General features: G+C 34.0%; 1 pseudogene; it reads right to left on the reverse strand.

The window, feature by feature from the left end:
* Positions 1 to 499: 499 nt before the first annotated feature.
* The window catches only part of LOC101702245 (membrane-associated guanylate kinase, WW and PDZ domain-containing protein 3 pseudogene), a 43,255-nt pseudogene continuing 23,255 nt past the window's right edge, over positions 500 to 20,499 (reverse strand).

The raw sequence follows: 20,499 nt of genomic DNA on the forward strand, positions 1-20,499 counted from the left end.
TCTCCCAGAAGTAAATACTCTGCTAAATTTGGTTCAGGATATTTGCATTAAGTTTTAAAGGTTGTGACAAAATTTTTACCTTTCAATAAAGCATATATGAAAGGTAGGATGCCTCATTCAGCAAGGGTACATTATAGTTAGAATATAGCAATTGTTATTCAATAATATGAAAGAACTATTTAAGATATATTTGTGTCAAGGATTTTGGTAATCTGTTTTGCTTCTTTGTAGTTACTTCTATTGTTTAATTTATTTCTATGTCCACAATTTCTCCTAAAAGTCTCTGACCCCAAATTTAAAAAAAATTCAGTATTCTATTTTTCCCTAAATCCATCAAGTTAGGTCCCTGATATGCTGTCTCAGTATAATCTTGATGCAAACTGAAGTATTGCAACATATTTTATAGAATCTGAGATAACAAATAAACCTGAAGTGTGGAAGGTATGAGTCAGATACCTGACTTTGAAAAAAAGGAAAATATTTTTTAAAAGGTAAGTCTCTAAGGCAATTTATACACAGTTCCTGTTAGTTTCTTAAGCTTCAACGAGAGGTTTAAAAACATGGGCCTGGAAGGGAGAGACAACAGGAGACAGCAGTCCCTACCTCCTGGGGGTGGTTTGCTTTTGGAGGTGAGGATGACAAAACCAAATCCTTCATTTTCTTTTCATTGCAAGACAACATCGTAGGCCTCCTGGGGAGCAGGCCTGGTGGGCACCTCTGCTCAGTTCAGGAGGGGAGATCCATTCTGTGTGGAATTGAAGGCTTGGGAGCTGTCATCTTCAGGTTGCTTTTCTCCATAGAAGATCTTCCTTCTAACAGTTAATAACACGTGGCCATTTCGAGCAGCAGTGGTCATTAGTTCCAGGACTTGTTTGTGTGATTTCCCTTTAACAGGAATTCTATCAATGCACATGCGCTCATCAGCTGCGAGGAGCAGACCGTTCTTCTCAGAGGCTCCCAGGGGAATAATGGCCCCAATGTAGAGAGACTGGTCCAGTCCGGCTCCTCCTAGCACCTGGAAGCCAAATACTGATTCTTGTTTCCGAAGAAATACATCCAAGTCTTTGGTGTGGGTGGTTTAACTTCATATAGTCTTAGATTTCAGGCAGACCTCAGAAGGATCCAATTTGGGGGATCCTAACCTGATAATGCTGGGTGGAAAAGGCATAGGCTGGGGAATGGGCTCATTTATGATCTCCAAACTACCTGAATTCTCCTTTTTGTCTGTTTTCATTTTGGCAGTTTTAGTTGGTGAAGGAGGACCTCCTCTTAAGATAAGCAATGGCACATCCGCACCTACTGGAAACTGCTTCAGCACTTATACCACTTGGAGATGCGTTAAATTCTGTATGTTTTTATGGTGAACATCCTTAATTATATCCCCTTTCTGAAGGACTTGGCACCACTGGCTATCCAATATCATTTTAACCTTTTGTCCAGTAGGGCTGTCAGCAATTGTGAAGCCAAAGCCTTTAGGGCCCTTAATCAAAGGGATAGTCACTAGTTTTGACTGAGAGTTGCCTGATGATGTCATGGATGCTCTCTGCTCACTTGGATCAGATGGACCATTGAGGTGATCACTGATTAAGGTGTGTCCTGATTTTCCATTCTGGTCCAGAACCAGTGCTCCTGGCTTACAATCCTAAGTAGTCATAGTCTCTCCCTTAGTTAACGACTGTCCATTGATGACAAGGGTAGCAGCAACAATGTCCACAACAGGATCTTCACTGTCATCAGGAAGTCGATAGCCACAACACAAAGTGAGGTTTACATACTGGTTGACAGGTACCAACTGAAACATCTGGACAACATCTGCATGGGTGTGACCAAGGACACAGTTGCCATTGATGTCTACAATAACATCACCTGGTGCAATTTTCCCATCCTGAGCTGCAGGGCCATCCTTCAGCACATTTTTCACCTGTAGGAACTCATCAGGCTGATCTCCACTAATAATGGTAAAACCAAATCCCATTGTGCTTTTTTTCAGTGAGGCTCGAACAAGGACACCTTTAAGTTGAGATGGATCTCAAATAAAGTATGATTTTTCCACATCTGAGCCAAAATGAGAAGTGGGTTTGAGAACAAAAACAATTATAAGGAATACAGCCCACAGATCCAACCTGTGTACCTCAAATACAAGAAACCCTAAAGGAAGAAAATTAGAGAGAATCTGATGATGCAGAACAGTTAGAATTTAAGCTCATAAACTGAATCACTGAAAAGCACTTATCTAATAAATCATTTCTCTATGGAACTCATTCATGTCATTTGGATGGTAAAAGCACCTCCTTTCTCTCCTCATGGCTTTGTTCTTACTTTATCCCACCCTTCAGTCCATTACAGTTGCCCCTCCATGTTTATGGCTTCATTTCATGGTGTCAGTTACCTACAGTCAACTGCAGTCCAAAAATCTTAAATGAATCTTGAATGGAAAATTCCAGAAGTACACAACTCATAAGTTTTAAACTGCATGCTGTTTTGAGTAGTGTGATAAAATCTTGTGCCATCCCACTCCATTCTACTTGGGACATGAATCACCCCTCTGTCCAACATATCAGTCCTGCATATACTACTGTTGTTTAGTCTAATCATGGCCTAGCTCTCTGGGTTATCAGATCAACTCTTGCGATATCATTGTGCTTATATTCAAATAACCTTTGTTTCACTTAATAATGGCCCTAAAGTATAAGAGTAGTGATGCCAAGGAGAAGCCATAAAGAGCTTCCTGTAAATGAAGAAGTGAAAGTTTATCACAGGTATTTTTTTTTTAAATAGAAAGATATTTATTGATAGGAAAGCTCCTGAGGGGGCAGGAGGGGTCCTGAGTGGGTAGCCCCTGACACACACAACTTAAAGGTTTATTTTTCTTCTCATATTTAGGTGGTCCAGTCTACAGTCAAAGGCAAAAATATGATGGGAGAAAGAAGTATTAAAGAAAAACGTGTCCTTTCTTCCAGTCAGGAAGGCAAAGCTGGAGAGCTGGGCTGGAGTGGAAGGGGCCAGAAGCCAGAGATAGACCTCCAGGTCATGCCTCCATGATCCACATAGATACACCAAGAATTGTGATTTCCTAATCCCATGGGCAGCTCTCAAGCCAATGAAGTTGACAGTTGAGTTCAGCTGTCACAATGTGCTGTGTGCCAAGCACAGTACTCACCTCTGAGAGCACAACTGAGAAAATCAGATGTGGTTTGTGAACTAAAGGAGCTGTCTCTTTCAGGAGATATAGAGATGTCAACACAAATTTTATTTCATTCTATAACTGTTATTTTAGGAGGACAAAAATGCATAAACTTGATGGTTCATTTTGCATATCTCTGCTGTTTACTTACTAGTACTTTATTTCTCAGATATTTAGGTAATCATTTTTACAAAGATAGTCTCTTCTCCACTCTGTTCTCTCTTTGAATTTTTAAGGACCTAAAATAGCATCTTTCAATTAATATATATCTAATGGAATTGAAATAATATTTTACTGACAGTTAAACAAAAAATAAAAAATACTAAATTTTGACTATAACCGAGTATTAAAAGCTTTTTCATACACTGAATATTAAAGATATTTTTATTAATATAATCTAACATAGCTTGGAAACAAAATAAAGATTTTGCAATTCCAATCATTATTTCACATCCACAAAAGATATACTTAAAAGATGTCCTTTAAGTGGAAATACATCCAGTTTCCAGGGGTTTTTCATTAGTTTTAACTATTAATATATTTAATATTGGCATTGAATAGAATAAGAGGTTAAACATGCCTAGTACATCAGCACATAAATTACCAGGGAGGGCCTCCTTGGGAACAGCTCTTGTGGCAGGCTCCTACCACAGAATCTTATATGATAACATGAACTATTTGTTTTGTAGCAATGATAATACCTAAAATTTTATGCTTCAATCAAACTGATACTGCTTAACATTCCTGTTCCTTGTGTAGTATATCTTCTCTCCTTTGACCTGGGCTACATCAGAAAGCAACACTATCTCTACAAATGAGATTGGGATCAACTTAGTCCATTTTGTAAAAATTGGAGGCCAATCTGATACACAGAGACAATAAAGGGGCTTTTAGGGAGGGCACAAAGTTAATTTAAAAACTAATAATCAAATCTTTTCATGGACTGACTCCTAAGTTATTGGAAGTCAGTAAAGAATTTAACACTCAACTCATTTTTGGATGCCATAAATTTCATCTAAAAAGATTTATGGGGTGGCTGGTCTCTCAGATATTGGAATTAAATGTTGAGCCTTATGGAAAAAAAGCAAGGTTTTGAAGACCAAATAACATATAAAGCATTTTTACAAGACAGTGGTGATTATGATAAAAATAAACTATAAATATAATCAGAGAAGAAGCTGAGCATTATAGAGAGATGTTGAATAGTTTTAGAAGATTGTGGTACCATGTACTATGTCAAAACTGCACTCTTCTAAACTCATTTAATTGAATTAAGAAGAAAATTTGTAATCATAGTTACCCTTCCAGGGAATTAAAGAAGACAAAATTGAAACACGTCTTTGGGCTTCTTCTCAAAGAGTCTAAATAAATAATATAAGTACATCAAAACTTACTAAGCAATGACCTGTGCTTATTTTAATGTGTAATTATTTCAAAATATTTTTGTTTAAGTTTTAAAATTTTTATATTAATATAATACAAGTAGATATTAATAGAGAAAATATAAAAGCCATTCTATGAAAAGTAATTGTTCATAACAAAAATGATTAGAGAATAATAATGGTAAGTACACTGTGTATCATGATCTAAAAAATATATTTTCATTTGTTGATCTCTTAGCTGATTTCCTAATAATACTGTACTTTTTTTTTGCTTTTTGCATTTCATTAGTATGTTCTTGTGATCTATAATTACATTCATTTTAGGGAATATATATATATATATATAGTGAACTCTTTTCTCTTGCTAAAATCCCTCCCTGTTTGTTATCATCTCTGCTTAATTTTGCTCTTTAGGTTATTTATATTCTGGGGGTCTCATATGAGAGAAATTATGTACTATTTAATCTTCAGTGATTTATTTCACTTTAAAATTTCAAGACCATTCATTTTCCTACAAATGTTTCAGGTTTATCCTTTTTTATAAGTATGTAATAATACATTATGTATAATACATTTTTTTCATCCTTTTATCTGTTGATAGGCATCTTAGCTGTTTCCATAATTTAGCTATTATGAATTGTGATATTATAAATACAGGTATGCATTTATCACTGTAATATGATATTTTAACACTTGAGGAGAAACTGAGGGAAAGTATAGAGAGGTCAAATGGAATTTCTATTTTTAATTTTTTGAGGAATCTCCATACTAGTTTCCATAGTAGTTGTACTAGCTTACATTCTCTCCAACAATGTAGAAGTTTACCTTTTATTCAATAACCTTGCAAGCAGCTGTGTTTAAGTCCTTGATGACAGGCATTCTTACTGGAGGAAGATGGAATCTCAATGATGTTTGACTTTGCTTTTCTCTAGTGGCCAAGATAATGTACATTTTTATGTAAAAATGTAATAAAAATTACATTTTTATTTCTGAGAAGTGTCTTTTCACTTCAACTGCCCAAATTTTTAATTGAGTCTTTTGTTGTTTGGGGTCTAGTATTTTGAATTTTTAAAAATATTCTAGATATTAGTCCTTTCTCATAGGAGTAGCTGGCAAAAAATATTATTTTCCCCATTCTGTAGTTTGTCTATTGACACAACTTTCTGTGCAGCAGATTTCAACTTAATATAATCTCATTAAGATTCTTGGAATTATTTCTGGTGCAATTGAGGTTGTTTAAGAAGTTCTTGCCTACGCTTATATGTTCAAGTGTTCTACCTATTTTATCTTTCAGCAGAGTCAATGCTTCTGTTTTAAAATCTAGGTCTTTGATCCACTTTGATTCAATTTCTGTGCAGGGTGAAATATGTGGGTCTAAGTTCATTCTTTTGCATTTAGATAGCCAGTATTTCCACAACAATTTGCTTAAAAGGCTAACTTGCCTTCAGGGTTTTAAATTTTATTTTATTTTTATTTTTTTTAGCCCCTTTTCATTCTTCCCATGGCTGAAGGTGCATGGAGGTTGTTTCTGTGTCTTCTACTCAATTCTACTGGTCTATATTTCTGTTTTTCTGCCAGCACTATGCTATTTAAATCTTTGTAACTTTGTAGTATAACTTGAATTCCATGATTGTAAAACCTCCAGTTTTGCTTTTTTGCTCAGAATTACTTTGACTATTCTGGATTTCTTTTGGTTCCATATAAATTTCAGGATTATTTTTTTCTAGTTTTCTGAAGACTGTTGGTATTTGCATCAGAATTAATCCATTTATAAAAAATATGGCCCATTTGACAATACTGATTATCCCTATGCCTATTCAGGAACAGGGCATGTGTTTCCTTCTATTTGTTTAAAATATACTCTTCAATCTGTGTCATCAGAATACTATACTTTTCATTACAGACATCTTTAACCTCCATGCTTATGCTGGATTATAGGTATTTAATTGTTTTGGAACTACCATAAATGGGGCTGTTTTCCTGACTTATTCCTTGGTATGTTCTTTGTTGGTATATAGGAATGTTACTGATTTTTGTGTGTTGATTTTGTATCCTGCTAAATTGCTGAATTTATTTTATTAGGTCTCTGATTCTTCTGATAGAGATCTTCAGGTCTTCTATGTAAAGAATCATGTTATTTTCAAATCAACACAGTTTGAATTCTTCCTTTTTTGTTTGTATTCCTTTTCTTTTTAGGTACTGGGGATAGAACTTGGGTCCTTACGCTTGTGCAGCAGGCGGAGAAACAACTGAGCTAAATCCCCCGGATGTTTGTATTCCTTTCATTTCTTTTTCTTGCCTGATTTCTCTGATTAAAGTTTTTAGAACTATATTGAACAAGAATGGTGAATGTGGAAGTCAAACTGTATTTATTCCTAATTTTGGAGGGACTACTTTCTGTTTTTTCTCATTAATTACGATGTTGACTCTGGCTTTATTAAGAATAGCTATCAATTTGAGTTACAGTCCTCCTACACTTATTTTTATCAAGGATTTTAATCACAAATATATGTTGAATTTTGTTAAAGGTTTTGCTCATTAGCCTTTATTGAAATGATCATGTGATTTTTTATCCCTACTTCTACACAGTGTATTTTATTTAGTGGTTCATATATGTTTTACTTTCCTTGATACCCTGGGATGAAGGTGAGTTTGTTATGATGTATGATCTTTTTAATGATTTATTTGTTGCAATCTGTTTATAAATATCTTGTGGAGGAATTTTGTGGTTATATTTATATGTCCATTAAGGATATTTGCCTGCATTTTTATTTTTTGTTGAGTCTTTATTTTGTTTTGATACTACTGATATTAACTTCCAGGAATAAATTTGGTAATGTTCCTTCTTTTTCAATTTTATTGGAGTGTTTACAAAGTATTGTTGTTAATTTTTCTCTCAAGTTATTTTAAAACTCATTTAGTCCTGGGTTTCTCATTCATACAGTCTTTATTACTGTTAAAATTGCATTGCTTGTTATCATTCTATTCAGGACTCTTTATCCTCTTGATTCAATTTTACTAAGTTATATGTGTTTAGGAATGGATCTGTTTATTCTTGATTCTCCAATTTATTGGAATATAAATTTTAAAATGCTTTAATACCTTGGTTTATGAATGCTTCTGTTGGCAAACAATTTGGTTCACCAACAGAAGCATTCAGCAAAATTTTGCTTCTGTTTGTGAACTCTTCATGATTCCCCAGAATCATGTAACAAATTAAGTGTGTGAGCCAAGGAACCATTATAGTCTCTTAAAAGCCACTGTATTTCTTTGGTATCCATTGCGATTTCACCTCTCTCATTTCTAATTGCATGGATATGAATCCTTTTTGTTTTTGTTTTGGTCAGTTCAGTTAAGGGTTTATATATTTTATCTATTCTTTCAAATATCCAACTCTTTGACTTACTGATCTTTTGGATTCATCTCAAGGATGCAGGGATTGTTCAATATATTCAAATCAATAAAAGCAATCATCTCAATAGGTGCAGGAAAAGCTTTTGGCAAAATCCAACACACATTCATGATAAAAACCCTACAGAAAATTGGAATAGATGGTTGTTACCTGAACCTCACAAACCTGAAAAACCAACAGCCAATATCATACATACCAAGTGGTCAAAAACTGAAATCCTTCACACTAAAATCAGGAACAAGAAAGGATGTCCACTATCACCTGGAAACTTTAGCCAGAGCAATTAAATAAGAGAAAGAAATAAAAGTAATAAAGGTAGAAAACAAAGAAGTTGAATTATCATTTTCTGCAGATGACATGGAAGACCATGTCATCTATATAGAAGACCCCAAGAACTCCACTAAAAGTCTTCTACACTTAATGATAAAATTCAGTAGAGTAGCTGGATATAAGGTCAAGACATAGAAATCAATAGCCTTGCTTTACACGAACAACAGACTCACTGAGAGAGGAACTGGAGAAACAACTTGTTTCACAATAGGATCCAAACTAATGAAAGAATTGACCTAATGAAAGACATCGAAGACCTCTACTTTGAAAACTACAGCACTCTGGAAAAAAAGATTGAGGAGGATATAAGAAAATGGAAAGACATCCCTTGTTCCTGGGTAGGAAGGATCAACATAGTAAAAATGGCCATACTTCCAAAATTGCTGTATAGATTCAATGCAATCCCAATTGAAATTCCAGCAGCATACTTCACAGACTTTGAGAAAAAAATGAAAACTTCATTTGGAACAAGAGACCTAGAATAGCAAAAGCAATTCTAGGCAACAAAGATAAGGTAGGGGATATCAGAATCCCCAACTTGAAACTATATTATGAAGCTCCTGTGATAAAAACAGTAGGTACTGGAAAAGAAACAGACCCAAGAGTCAGTGGAACAGATTAGAAAATGCAGAAACAACTCAAGACATACTCAGCCACCTCATCCTTGACAAAGGAGCCAAACACCCTCACTGGAGGAAACATAGCCTCTTTAATAAATGGTGCTGGAAAAATTGGTTTCAACTTGCCAAAGATTAAAACTAGACCTATATCTTTCTCCATTCACTAACTTTGTATTACTTTCTTATTCTCAACTTCTTTGATTTCTGCTCTGATTAATTTTGTAGATTTTTTTTCCTTGTGCAAATTTGAGGTTTGCATTACTCTTGTTTTATTCAATCTCCATATGTTTGCAAAATTTCTGCAATTTCTTTTGTTTTTGCTTTTTAGGTTCATTCCATTGTGTTCTGATAGGAGACTAGAGATTATTTCATTTCGTTAGTATTTATTTAAACATGCTGTATGGCCTAAGTTATAATCTATTTTGGAGAAAATTCCATGTGCTGCTGAGAAGAATGTGTTTTCTGTTGTTGTTGGAAAAAAATCATATAAATATCAGTTAATTTATGTGATGTTATGGTTTAACTCTGGTATTTTGTTGTTGAGTTTTTGATTGCTGTAACTGTTTATTAGTGAGATTGCAGTGCTAATGTCATGCATTATGATTATATTGATATTTATTTGTCCTTTTATATCAAGAAGTTTTCATTTTATGAAATTGGATCTGACTACATATTGTCCATATATATTTAAAATTACTTCTTTTAATTGAATTATTCCTTTATTATTTGTTTTTTCTGATGATTTTTTTCTTGAAGTCCACTTTATTTGAGATTTGGATAGTTACTCCTACTGTTTTATGGGTTTGAGTATTATTTTCTATCCTTTTCCTTTCATTCAATGTATTTCTTTGCGGATGAAATGTGTTTCTTGAAAACAATATGTATTTGGTTTGTATTTTATGATCCAATCTGCCACACTGTATCTTAAGACTAATTACAATGAGCATTATACTCACAAACATGTAATTATTCACATCAATGAATTTTTATTTTAGTCTTGATTTCTTTTTGTTTAACTACTTACCCAATTAGATATATTTTTACCATTGGATCTTTTGGCTTCATTGTCTCTGCTTCATTCCCTTGAATGTGTTCTACACTGCTGTTTTCATCATCATGAAGTCTTGTTATTGAAGAGTTGTCAAGATTCTCCTTGTAACTGAAATGTTTATTTCTCCATAAATTGTGATGGACAATTTTTCATAATACAGCAATCTGGATTGGTGATTGGCAGATATTTTGTTTTAGAGCTTGAAAAACTTCATGAAAAGTTCTCTTCACATATAACATTTGTTTTAAGAAATCTGTGGTTATTTGGGTAAATGCACTTATGTTACATGGAAATTTCTTCTACGAGCTTTTAATATTCTTTCTTTGCTCTTGATTTCTAGGATTTTGATTATTATGTGGGGTTTAGAGGTTCTTTTATGATCATGTCTATTTGAAATTCTAAATGTTTCACTTAATGGACATCCATTTCTTTTTTTTCTCTTAAATTCTTATATTGGTACATTTTAGGTATGCGATATGTTTACATTTATCTTTGGGTACATGTACCTGTACATGATGTATCTTGGTTCTTATTATTTCCCCATTCCCTGTCCTTCCTTCACCCCCTCCACCCTTCCCTATTTACAAACACTTGTCTTCCATTTTTTCCTTTTTTCATAATTTTTTCTTTCCCTTCTTACTTTTCCCCTTCACCTCCAACTTCCCCTACCCCTTTTGAACTTTTCTTCCTATTTCAGATTATCAATTATTCATTTTAATCATTTTAATCCTTATTTACACTTTCAGTTTGTCACACCAGAGAAACTATTCGGCTAAATGGTCAAAAATTGAAAACTTTCACGCTAAAATCAGGAACAAGTCAAGGACGCTCCCTATCACCATTCCTGTTCAGTATAGTTCTGGAAACATTACCGATGGCAATTAGACAAGAGAAAAAAATAAAAGGAATAAAGATACGAAAAGAAGAAGTTAAACTGTCATTACTTGCTGACGATATGATACTTTACATACAAGACCTAAAAAACTCTGCCAAAAGAATTCTTATTTAATTGACAGATTCAGTAGAGTAGCTGGATACAAGGTCAATACTCAAAACACAATAGTCTTCTTATACGCAAATAACAGACTCACTGAGAGAGAAATTAGGGAAACAATTCCTTTTTCAATAGCATCCAAAAAAATGAAATACATAGGAATCAATCTAACAAAGGAAGCAAAAGAGAACTATAAAGAAAACTACAGCACTCTGAAAAAAGAGATCGAAGAGGGTATAAGAAAATGGAAAGACATCCCTTGCTCCTGGGTAGGAAGAACTAATATAGTGAAAATGGCCATACTTCCAAAACTGCTATATAGATTTAATGCAATTCCCATTGAAATTCCAACAATATATTTCACAGAATTAGAGAAAAAAATCCAAAAATTCATTTAGATCCAGAAGAGACCTAGAATAGCAAAAGCAATTCTGGGCATCCATTTCAATCTCTATATTTGCAAAATTTTCAGCAATGGTCCATCTAGACACATTCAGGAGTGTGTTTTCCTAATCTTCTAGCTGTTCTCTAATAGAATGAAATTGATTTACTGGGATTAACAGTCATAATTAGCTCTTAGTAAATCAATGTGATATGGCTGACCTAATTTTGATTAAAGAAGCTTATTGGATAGTTGCCTGAAGTACTAATTGATGACATTTTTATCTCATTTGACAGAGGAAATGTAGGCATGATATTTAATTAACTTGTCTGAAATCTCAAATCTATTGATACAATTGGAAATGGAACTAGATCTGACTCTAGAGCCTTTGAAAACTTTCTATTTTCTAAAAGCACAGGTATGAGGAAAATCAAAGCCATAACACATGCAACAGAAGTGCTTGGAAAAATTATACATGTTTCTTTCAGGCATTAAGTGCATGAAATTTGGTGGAGACAGGAAAAGTCATGACAGTAAGTTTCAAAAACTTGATGAAGCATTATTGATACAAAAATAAATGGATGTGCAAGTGAATTGAATATATGGAAATCATGATATTCATTAAATTAGAAAAAAAATAAAGAAATAAATAGGAAATTAATAATGAATTTCCTGACTAGAAATGTTGCATAAGGAAAGACTAAATATTTTCTGACCAAATTATTAAAGGTGATGTAAATAATATGCAATTACATAACCCTGCCGTAGAGTGTTTATTGTTCTATAATGCAGTGGAAGTATATGTAAAATATGAGGATAACTTTACAGGGCTTTTTCCTAGCTCCTTCTCTAACCCAATTAATAAATCAAGAAATAAATGAGACAAGCAAAGAAATTTAAAAAAAACCTCGATTGGCTTCAAGAATGCAGATTCAATTTCAGAATTGCAAAACACTATTTTTCATGATGTTTAGTTTCTCCAGAGATGCTTAGTTATCTAGGCAAGAGCAACATGGCATACTCACCTCAATGCCAGCCTGACATCCTACTTCCTCTGAAAACCAAATAGCAGCTTATTATTGGCCTAGGAATATGTTGCATTGAGATCTCCTAACCCTGGTTTGCTTCATTACTGTTTAGCTGCAGACCCTGATCAAGTTACATCTTTCTCATGCATGTGAGAAATTTGCTGTCATCTTTCAATTTAATGTACTAGAGGGATAAAAAATGACTCAGGAGTGATCTAGAGAAGCAGTGTCAATGCACAAAGATTTAGGGAGCTCCCAAGAATGGTGTTAGCAGAAGAAGAGATAACCACATCAGTAATTTGACATCTGAATCAGAAAATAAAAAATGTGCATATTCCTTTTACCATCTATGATTAGGTGGAAAAGATATTAATTTTAGGGCACTAAGTTACCCTAAGGACCCATTTGAGGTCTCTTCATGGTATTTGATGATAACATAATCCCATGTAGCCAAGATAATACTAATAGTCATCTAGATATTTGTTGAAAGTAGAAAGTAAAGCCATAACAGTTCTATGTCTGGCAGTATCATAGGTCATTTGCATGTATTATTACTAAAAATCCCGATAATGTCTACAGTACTGGTTACAAGTCCTCCTATTATGCATAAGAGAAAACTTTCTTCAGTGATAGATAGTGATTTGTTCCAGTTCAACTCTTAATGATGTTGCTATTTTGAGCAGAGAACTTAATTGAGGTCTAACTTTTAATATAAATGGTGTGTCTAATTGCAATGCATACATTCCATTACATATGTTTATAATATATAAAATAATTAAAATAATAGCATTATGGTAATTATCTGAAATAATTACTATGCAAAAGAGCATCATGAAAGCATATCTGTAAAAAGGTAAATAATACATGATTTTCTATAGTGCATCTATTGTTTTTCACACAAACTGAATTCTCAAATAAAGGAGGCAAAATTTCTTATAATTGATGGGTAACAAAAAGATGAAAGGAAGGAATTAGAAATGATAGAGTAATAAAAAATATGGAGAGAAATACCAAGTGGTGAAACAATATCAGGAAAACCTTTACAAAAAGCAAGACAGAAACGGCAGGGTCTGTGACACCAGTATTCTCCTGACTTACTGTCCTCAAAAAAACCCAGAGAAATAAGTGGTAATAAATCATGAAGTTCCACAATTCAAAATCATTCCCATCAATATGTAAGCTGCAATTTTAAAATGAAATTAGGTGCACTAAATAGTGGCTGGAACTGTAATACATTTGAATCACTACATCTTTTCTGAAATTTCTAATTGCCAGCTGTGCAGATTAACTCCAATTATCTCATTAATCTTCTTTCTAATAGTCAATCTTTCATTTTACCTGAATGAGAATTTTTAGTCAAATCTATCAAGTTATGACAGTGTTTTCCTTTGATAATCACTATCATATACTGAGATCATTGTCTCTTTCTATCACTGCCTTAATCATTATTCATTATTATTAGTAACATGAGTTAATTCTTATTTAATAACACTTATCCTCTGACATTGGTACCATTATTATCTCCTGTTCATATGAGAAAAAAGTTTAGAGGGGCTAAACCAAAGCTAATTGACATGACACATTTTTTTAGTTATTTTTTCATAAGTTACAAACCACTCAGAAATTTAATGGCTTAAAACATTAACCATTTTGTTTGATCACAATTTTATAAGTTAGAGATTAGATAGTATCTGTGAATTCTATTATAGATTACACTGGACCTTATGCGGTAGGAAACATCATCACAATATATAAGCCCTTAGTTGAGGGCTTAAATGGAATACCTGTCATTTGATGGGATACCTGGAATGTCTCAGCTATGATTACTGTCTAGTTTTCTGCTATTTCTCCACAAAGGAAGCATAAGCTTATCTATATGGTGTTCTGATAATGCCAAAAAAGAGTGCTTAATACACACTTCAAAACAGAATTATTTATTAAGCCTCCATTTGCATAATGTTTGTTAACATGTCACGGTAAAAAAGCAGTCACTTTGGGAGAAGGCCAAAAATATATAGGAAATAAGTGATTTGATGCAAGTGTTTTAGGGAGCAATGAGACCCAACAAGAAGGACATTTATTTTAGATTTGTTTAGATTTGTGAGAGAAAGGGCTTGTCCCAGAAGACTAGAGGGAAAAAAATTGTAGAATTATGGGATTTCAAGGAGAATTCACATGAAGTCCAGCATATCACTTCACATATAAATAAGCTGGGGTCACAGTAGGAAAGGAACAAGCTAAACACACAAATCTAATTATTGACAAAGAGTAGAGACAGAGCACAGAGCACATTAGAATTTATTGCAGAAGCTTAAATACAGAACTTTCAGCATGTAGCACTATTGGAGAATATGAAGACAATGGATGGAATGAATGAGACCAGGGAGATCAGGAAAACTATGACTTTAGTCATAGTCTTTATTGCTGACACACAATACCTGACTCCCACAACTTAAAGGAGGAAAGGCTTGTTTTGACTCATAGTTACAATTCACCATGGGCTGACTCCAAGGCAAAACACCACAGTGTTTTGGAAAAATGTGGTGGTAGAAGAATAAGAATGTGGTGGAGGAAAGCTGCCATGCCATGGCAACCACAAAGCAGAGATAATCAAGGAGCTGGTGAAAGAGATATACTGTTTCAAGTCACATCCCCCATGACCTGACCAGGTCTAGTCTCCCAACATCACATTCAATTGCTAAACTCATAGGTGGTGAAAGGACTAATGAGTATATAGGCCCCAGGACCCAATTCCATTCCAAAAGCCCCAACTCAGAGTATATGAGGTCTTTGGAAGACATTTCAGATCTCAACCATAATACAGAGGCAATCAATGAAGAGTCTAAAGTACATCACTGTGAAGTTTCTCTTAATTACTTGAGAATCCACCTGCAATGTCCAGCTGCTTTCCCCACTGAAGACCTCTGCAGTTAGGTTCCTGTCTCCTGTCCAGTATTCGACATGGGCCTGAGTAAAGAAAACTAAAAGACAGAACTAAGAGAAAGCCTGGTGCCAGGATGACCGATGCTGGTGCAAGGGACAAAGGCACTGGTCAGCCCAAGGCCTTGATTTTTATTAGTAATCAACTGGGGTAAAAGTAATCTATGTGAAAAGGTAGGACGACGTGAGAAGATATGCAATCATGTGGTTTCTATGGAAACTAATATAAGCAAGATTCATAAAGGACAAGACAAAGCATTATCAAATCAGGAACATAATAGACAAAATATATGGTTGTAATTAGAACATTGTTCATCTTGTGAAAAGGTTTTAATTGTGGGAATGGAATTTGGGTGCAGGTTACTCCGACCTCTCTACATAGGGTTCGACTGGACTTGCTTCTCAAAACAAACCAATTGTGAGATTAACTCTTCACAGTCTGCTTTGGGGTATAATCAATATTGCAGTCTCCCACACCCTGAGCACACCCAAACACCATAAATCTCCCCAGCATCAGACAGTTAATATCCTTGTATTTTTTTACTTGGAGAATTTTCACTCTCCGGTTTGTCTACAGACCTAAATTGGAATATCCATCTTGGAGCATAAATTCCTAAAGGGCAAAAGAATGTTCCTCTTAAATACACAATAAAATAAAATTAGGTATGCAATAAATTATTTAGGATTATGAAAATGATGAAGCAATTCATGGTCCCTTATATTCACCAGGGGTACCTCAAAATAAAAACTTCAAGGTTAAATGTGTTTTCAAACCTTTTTTTGCACAAATGAGGGAACTAAATGTGAAAGTGGCTAAATGACTTTGTCAGTATCACACAGTAAGTTGCATAATAAGGATTTAAATTTGACCATCATTTTTGTGTTCCTCTTTCATTTAATCAAATCACAGTCCTAGGGAAAATTAGGATTGGTGTGTTGGAAATCCACGGAGCTTTGAATCCTGGGTCAGACATTTACCTTTAATATAATTTTATGAACTTGATATAACCTTTTGAGTATGACTACTTGCATTTGAAAGTTAGCGTTGAAAAATATTATTTCTTACACGCACTAACTCCATCTTCAAAAGATGTTTCGTGGATAATCGAAAACTCAACACTGTTCAATGCATCGCCCTCTGGTGTTCAATGATGATATTACCTGAGAACTTCAAAATACACAAGTAATAAAACTACATTATTTTCCCAAGATATCATATCCCCACTAAGGATTTCATTCATTTATTTGTATAATGTTTATAAAGTATGTTTTAAAATATCAAAAGCATTACAATAACTGAATGGCCATATAATGCAGCCTACAGAGATATTTACCATCCTTGCATAAAATTGAGTTAGATTATACCTGTACATTTCATATTCACAGTAAAAGACGTAATAGGTCCCATCACGTTTCTATGTAATTAGTGTTAAATACATTTTAATCCCATGTAGCTACATGAATTTGAACAGTAACCAGCACAATTGTATTTGAACTATGTAATTACACACTGTATCTCTCTGTGGCACAAAATGTGTAATTATGAAGTTCTCCATAATCTCAGAAGAAAAAAAATAAAACCAAATTTGTACTGCTTGTAGAAAATTTTAATGAGGTTATTCTGCCTCTGATTTCAAATCTTAGTTCAATACTTACTTCTTACACAGCATAATTAGGCACGTGGTTGGGATGGAAGACAAACCATATTTAATATATTAAAAGCATCTCTTATTCACAAATAGCTAAAGAACATTCCACCAAGTTCACACCAGTTTCTTTCCTTGCACATAATACAAGTAATTTGCCACTCCACATGGGGTCACACTACTTCATTTTGTGCCTTTAAAAATAAAATTCTAAAAGTATTTCCCCAAGCCACTCAAAAATGCATTCCCAGTTGTTGGTATTACACAGATTTTCTAAATTCATGAAACATAATGTCTCGGGGGAATTAAAATGGATGAGGTATCTTCAGCAAGTAAGAAAGACTGGAGACTGAACAGAGCCAAGTGCTAGGTTTCTTGTTTGCTTCCTCAAAAGATGAGAAGTCCTCCAGAGGCCCTCTAAAAGGATGGTTGAAGGATCTGACTTTTAAATAAATTTTCAGACACTTAAGTTCTTTCATTTAAATTCATTTAGATATTAATTAAAAGTGTAAAGAATTTGGGAGATGAGACTCTGTTGAAAATCTCATGTAATCCTTAGCAAAGTATAGTTTCACATGAGTCAGTTCTAGGGCATACTTATGAAAAGCTTTGGGCTTTTAGGATTATGAAAATGATGAAGCGATGCATGGTCCCTTATATTCACCAGAAGTGTCTCAAAATAAAACCTGGTATTGGTGACAGTACAGTGTTCATGAAGGAGCAACCTCAGTGTCTCAGGTGGGAGACAGACTATTTAAGAGAAGGTAGGGGAATGAAATAAAAAGACAGAACTTGGGGTTAACCTAGGCTTAGAGGGTAGTCTCACATAAAGCAGATTAAATTTTTAAGATAATTTAAAGTACTTACATTGTGCAGTACAGAAGATTCAGAATTCTGAAAGTATCTGAGATAAGAAGGGAAAAGGATGGCTTATTTTTTTTTGAGAAAATAATGGTTGTGATGAAGGCTACATAACGAGAGGGAAACAGCTTTGCAGGGACTAGGGGGAGAATTCTAGGCAGGAGAAAAAGCAACTACAGAGTTCCTGAGGCCAAACATGAAAGTAAAGCAAAGAAGGTGAACCAAAAAAGAGCAAGAGGTTTGGAAGCAGTGACCACTCACACTGAGTGTGAAAAGCAAAGCAGCATCTTAGGTTGTAAAGTAGATTAGCTGGGAATTAAGATGGGAAAAAGTGAACAAATCAAAACACCCAAACTGAAGTAGGGTAAAATCACATGAGAATATATATAATCCAACATGGGCTCTTTGATTTTAAGATTAAATTAATTACTTTAATTTAAAATATTTCATTCTATGTAGAAATTCACTTTGTTTTGACACACTCGAGTTTTAGAGGTGTTTTTAGTCAATTTCTAGACAGTTAAGTAAACATCAATGAAATTCTGAAAAACATTTTGAACTATTATGGATTCAAACACAATTAATGTACTTCTAATTTTAAAATTAATCAAACTGCTTGGAATCTGAATATTGAGTTTTTCAAGAGAATTTTTTTCTCATTTTTGTAAGTCAGATATAGAATGAGATTCTATCATTTTTTCCTATAGAAGTTGTGGTCTATCTTAGGAAGATCGTATTTCTCATCGCAATGAGAATTCATTTTTGAATACTAGCCCTGACTTTTACAAACAAAGCATAAGAACTTGGAGAAGTCATTGACTGTCTCCAAGCATGCTGTATCAATAAATACAATGAGATTCCATTACATGTACTCTTTATAATTTTCTGCAGACTTCTAACATTCTATGATTATTATATGTCCATGCTATTCTATTCTAAGAGACTCTCTGGACATGCTTCCTCTTAGAAACATTTATTATTGCAAGAATGTTCCATATATATATTTATTAAATCTCATATAGTGAGACTATGTATATTCTTAAAGCAGCATTTTAAAATGTGAAGATTCTAGGGCACTTTTCCAGTCTTAGTGCAATTTGTAACTTTATCAACATATGCTCCCCTACCTACTACATATTTTACATTCTTTTCATAATATTGTTTCTCATCACACTTTATTTCCTACTGTAATAACAAATCATCAGAGCTTCTTAAACTTCATTGTCAGGAATCCGTATCATTTTACTTTCCTTCTCAGATATGTCCCTTCTCTCTTGTATGCCTCATTTTTTATTCTCACTATTGAATTTGTAAGTCAACTTAGCTATAAACATTTAAAAAGTTGATTTTGTCAACCAAAAAGTAGCATAGTAATTTTTACTCTTTTTCGTAATATAACTCTCTCATACCACTTCAATACACGCACAGATAAATACACACATACACACAAATATCTTTCCTATTACCTGTCAATCTATCCATCCATCCCTCTAATCAATTTAAAACTTCTGTCTATTTATACGGCTTACTTAGAGCCATTGTTGTCAATGATTTCACTCATTCTGAATTAGAGAAGAAAAGAGAGTCACTTGTAACAATTTTTAAAAGTAGGCAATTGTTAATAGGGAACAAGTAAGATGGACGTTTTCTTAGATTTTGCTCTCCGTGCTTTATTCTGATGTCCACCTTATGGTGGACTTTATCCCTACACAGCAGTTTTTTGAGTGACACCAATGAGTTTCCTAAAATTCAGTTCAATTCTGACAGTAACCAAAAACAGTACGGATTCCACAGGTGATATATGCTAAAACCCATAAAACTGTAGCTCACTACAAATACCAATCATGAATCACAGGATAATCACAATATTACCCTAACTTAAGTTCAGTTCAGAAATTCTTCATCCCTTTTTCACATTGGCTTATTTTTTGTAGCAGCTCATAGAAGTCAGGAAAGCACTTTCCTTTCTATATTCTATTTACTATAAAAGGAGGAGTCTCATGGATGAGATATTTATCAGGCAAAATAAGGAGAAAGATATGCACCACCCTGCCTTCTCTGAACACAGAATTGTTTCAGCATCTCCACATGGTTAGTGACCTGGAAGCCACAGGGACCCCGTAGTTCAGTGATATTAATGAAGGCTTCATCACATAGGCACAATATGTAGTTAACTCAATCTGCTATCCTTCTTCTTTCCCTGAAAATAAATGTGAGATGGAGCTGGTGGTTCTGGATTATCATCATGGCATGGTATTTGTGGCGACCAGCACCCATCCAAGGAACCCACAGGTCCTCTCATGAGAACAAAAAACATTCCTATCACCCAGGTTATTCCAAGAGGTTTGTATTAAAAACCAGCATTACACGCCAAACATTAGAACAAAAGATACATTTTTCATCACTCTCACTCAGCAAATTAGCAGGGTTTTAAACATTATGACAAAAATGAGAAACAGACCAAATATGTGTGGAAAATCTAACTATCTATTATCCATTTATCTAATTATCTATCTATCCATCTATATTTTCGCTGCAGTGAAATTATTATGTTTTCTGATGTCTGACTTGGAAAATAAAAGAAAAAGACTCAAATTATTCTCTGTTTAGTAGTAGATTTATGGATTATGCAGCAAAATAAAATTTCTTCTCAATAAAGAGGTGCAAAA

Source organism: Heterocephalus glaber, unplaced genomic scaffold (assembly GCF_053883595.1).
Source record: "Heterocephalus glaber isolate CG9 unplaced genomic scaffold, H.glaber_assembly_v1.0 deba00001429, whole genome shotgun sequence".
NCBI classification, from domain to species: domain Eukaryota; kingdom Metazoa; phylum Chordata; class Mammalia; order Rodentia; family Bathyergidae; genus Heterocephalus; species Heterocephalus glaber.